Source organism: Myotis davidii, unplaced genomic scaffold (genome assembly GCF_000327345.1).
Source record: "Myotis davidii unplaced genomic scaffold, ASM32734v1 scaffold837, whole genome shotgun sequence".
Taxonomy (NCBI): domain Eukaryota; kingdom Metazoa; phylum Chordata; class Mammalia; order Chiroptera; family Vespertilionidae; genus Myotis; species Myotis davidii.
Window position 1 is genome coordinate 798,929 of NW_006291728.1, and position 4,053 is coordinate 802,981.

Consider the following 4,053-nt stretch of genomic DNA (forward strand, 5'->3'; position numbering starts at 1 on the left):
TGTAGGGAGGAAAGATGTGCCCAACCCCAGTGGAGGGGGCCTGGCATGCTATTGTTGTGGGCACCCCTGGAGGGGTTGGCAGGGGAAGAGATCGGGAGGCAGAGGTGCGGGCTGCAGCTACCCCCAAGGCTGGGTGTTCTCTCCATCTGGTCAGCCTCCCTGTCCCAAATGGGGTGTGGGGGCTGGGGTAGGGTGTCCGTGCAGGGGGATTGGAAGAGCTCCCCGTGGCCGCTTCCTCTTCCTTCTTTGCAGTCCCAGCTCCTGTCAAGCACTGTCCTCAGACCCCCGGGAACTTGGCTCTGGCCTCCAGTCCCCTGCTGCTTGCGCAGCCTCCTGCTGGTCTTTCAATATGCAAATTGGTTGTTACTGGGACACCGTAACAGCAATTAGCATATTACCACTTTATATGTATAGATTCGAATACTGTTTGAATACTTGCTTTAAGCCTGAAGACCTTTCTTTATTTTTTGTAAGGCAGTTCTGCCAGCAACATATTCTATCAGTTTTTGTGTATCTGGGAAAGTCTATTTAATACTCATTTTTGAAAAATAACTTTGCTAGATATAGAATTCTTGGTTGACAATTTTGTCCTCTGAGAACTTTGCCTTTTGGCCCTCATTGTTTCTATTGAGAAGTCAGCTATTAAACTTTTGGAGGTTTCCTTGTGAGTAATGAGACAGTTTTATTTTACTCCTTTTAAGATTTTTTTCCTTGTCTTTGACTTTCAGCATTTTTATTTTTTATCTATTTGTGGATGTCTTTGTATTTATCTTAGAATTTTTTGAGCTATTTTAGACTTGTAAGTTCATGTTTTTCAACAAATTATTTGCTAGGCTTTCAGCCATCATTTCTTCCAATATTTTTTTCTGCTTTTATCTTTCACTTATTTCTCATAATGAATAATTATTTTTCAATTGATGATGTACACATTTATCTCATTTTTCTTAATACTTTCTTCCATTTGTTTTTTGGTTCATATGGTCTTTATTGAATAGGTATACCTTGAAGCTTGCTTACCCTTTCTTCTGCCAGTTCAATTCTACTGTTGAAACTCTCTACTGATTTTTTTTCATTTTATTTTAGTTATTATGCTTTTTAACTCTATTATTTCCATTTGGTTATTTATTGTAATTTCTATCTCTATTGTTATTTTTTATTTGATGCAACATTATTGCTATGCTTTTTTTTTTCTTTAAACATGGGTTCCCTTAGTTCTGTGGTATGTTTATAATGGCTACTTTACAGACTTTTTCATATAAATTTGACATCTTGTCACTGTTACAGGCACTTTCTTTTAACTGTTTTTTCTTTCAGTGGATGGATATACTGTCCTTTTTTTTGCATGTTTCATAATTTGTTACTGTAAACTGGACATTTTAGATAATATACTGTAACAACTTTGGGTAATACTCCCCTCTAGGAGCTTCTTACTGTTTTTGTTTATTTGTTTAGTGATTGACTATCTTATTTTAGTAAAATCAAGACTCCTCCCTCCCATAGTGTTCAGCCTCTGATATTGTTGCTCAGAAAAGCAGTTTTAAGTAGAGTTTCAGTGACGCTGAGAAAACAGTTTTTGAAGGACTCTTTTCTTCTTTCCTTTACCATAACCACCTGCTAAATTCCAATATTTGCAGATGATTGCTCTATTGTTTTCAACAGTGCTATGGGGAATAAATTGTTTTACAAATGAATGCAATCAAACTTTGACTCCTTTGAAAAAAAATATTTTCTAATGTCAGTGTTTGATTTTTGTTCTGACCCCAGCAAAGCTTCTCCTGACTGTCTTATTTCTGGCTCTCACCTTCAAAGTAGCTGGCCTGCACTTTAGCCTATATCTTACACCTTCTTTCAATCACCTTTTACCACACTTATGGGTGAGCCCTCACTGAGGTGAGCAGAAGCCTTGAGTATTCTCAGCTTGTCTCTCCTGACATGAAACTACCATCCCCCAAGCTGGAGAAAGAGTGATCAGGATTCACTATATTCAGAAGTGCTGTGTCCATGTTAGAGCCTCTGTTTCATGTGTCAGGGCTGGATATAAAAAAAGGAAGTCTCTCACTCAATTGCAGTTGCCCACTCATGTCTTAGCCTCAGCAACAGGTACCTGGGGATAAGATGAGAAATGCTGACATTCTTCTCTTCCTAGGGAAACACACACACACACACACACACACACACACAAAACCAAACCAAACCAAACCACACCCTTTATCTGGGTGCTGTTGGAAAAAGAACACTATGTTATTGGTTGCAACATTCTGGAGTGGAGTCTCTATTTCCTTGAGCTGGAAGGTGGACAAGGGAGGGAGTAATCTTGATTAAAATAGATATTTCTTTATTTTCTATTTATCCTCAGGATCATTTCCAGAGGCATTAGTTAATGTTTTTCTTAAATAGTTTCACCAGTTTCACTACAGTCAATTTCTTCTATATGATATTGATTAAAATTGATATATGATTAATACTTCCTCTTTATAAAAGAATTATTTAATATACCTGGACCTTAGTTTTTACCACTATAAAATAAGGAGTTTTATGTAAAGCAATGCTAGTAACTCCAAATTCTTATATTTCCCTATTTTCAGAAGGTAACAGAATACATAAGATTAAATGACAACCTGTGCTACAAACTCAATGAAGAAAAAAAGGATGAAAATAGTTTTTGATTTATGTCAAACAATATAAAATAACTAGTTATGCATAAGTAATCCAGATTTTGAATAACAGAATACAGAAAAATTGCCTATTAATTTCTCCAACCAAGCTCTTTTATCATGGGAGAGGTATCCAGTTACATATATTGCCATGGTTAATCAATTGTTGAAAAAAAATGTTCCATAGGGTACTTCCTGGTGACTTTATTTTACTTTTTATTAAGAAAGTAGTACTGATTTTGGCTTTCTAAATATATTGACTCTTTTCCTAGGTCTTAACAATTGGCAATAGTGTTCTTGTTAAGCCAAATTTAAATTACTTTTATCCTCTATGACAGTTTCTGAGTTAAAAAAAAATACAAACCCTCTTGTGGTTGCTATCAAAACCTTTTATAGCTTATTTAACAAGGGAGGTTAATGAGGAAAGAATTTACCTTAATGATTAAAATACATACCTCAAACTGGGTAGCATTGCTCCCTAAAGTAATTTAGTCTATGAAATTTAATGTGGGGATGGAATTTCAAAGAGAAATATAAAGCTTAAATATTATGCTGCTTAGAATGTAAGGGCAATACTTATCTACAATTGACATTTTGTCTCACTACATAGAAACCTAAAAAATAAATTATTTTTCTTATAAGTTCTCTAATGTTAAAATGCTAGAATTCATTCTTATGATTTCCAGAGCTATGGGTGTAAAAATACTCTTTATTTTATCTGGCATTTTGAAATAGGAAGAAAAATTTTTCTAGTAGGAAGGGATTTCTATTGGTTTTGAACATGCTTTTTGATGTGTGTAAACATGTTTTGTAATTTAGATTTGCAAAATATAAACAATTTGTAAAATCTGTTGCAAGAAGGACTTCAGTTTCAGCTCTGACATGTAAAAAGCTTAGAAACCATCACTCCTGTCCTTATAAGATAAGCCAGAATTTTTCTTGACATATCATAGAACTGAGGTAGCAAGGGAAACCACAATCCTCAAATCTGAAGACACAGGTGAATTCAGAGAGTCAGAGCCAAGATCTGTTTACCTGGAACAGAAGCCACTAGAGCTATAAATGTGTGGGATTACTTAAATAGTAATGTTTTATACATTTCTGGAAGCTGAGCATGGATTACGATGAAGGTGAGAAACTTCTGGGTGTGATAGTCTTACATATTTTAGTGTTATACCTCAGGAATCTTAGTAGATTCTCACAGTAAAGAAATGAGAAAGATTGCCTCTTAACTATGGCAGTGGGATGGGATAAGTACTTTTTGTGAAATGCACCAGGCTTTCTCTAAAACAAAGGCCACCCTTCAGAGGGTAAATGATTTTACCAGGGTGTTATCTCAAAGCCACAGGGAGAAGGACATTCTTCTCACTTCAATCCTCTCTAATTTTCCTTACTTAAT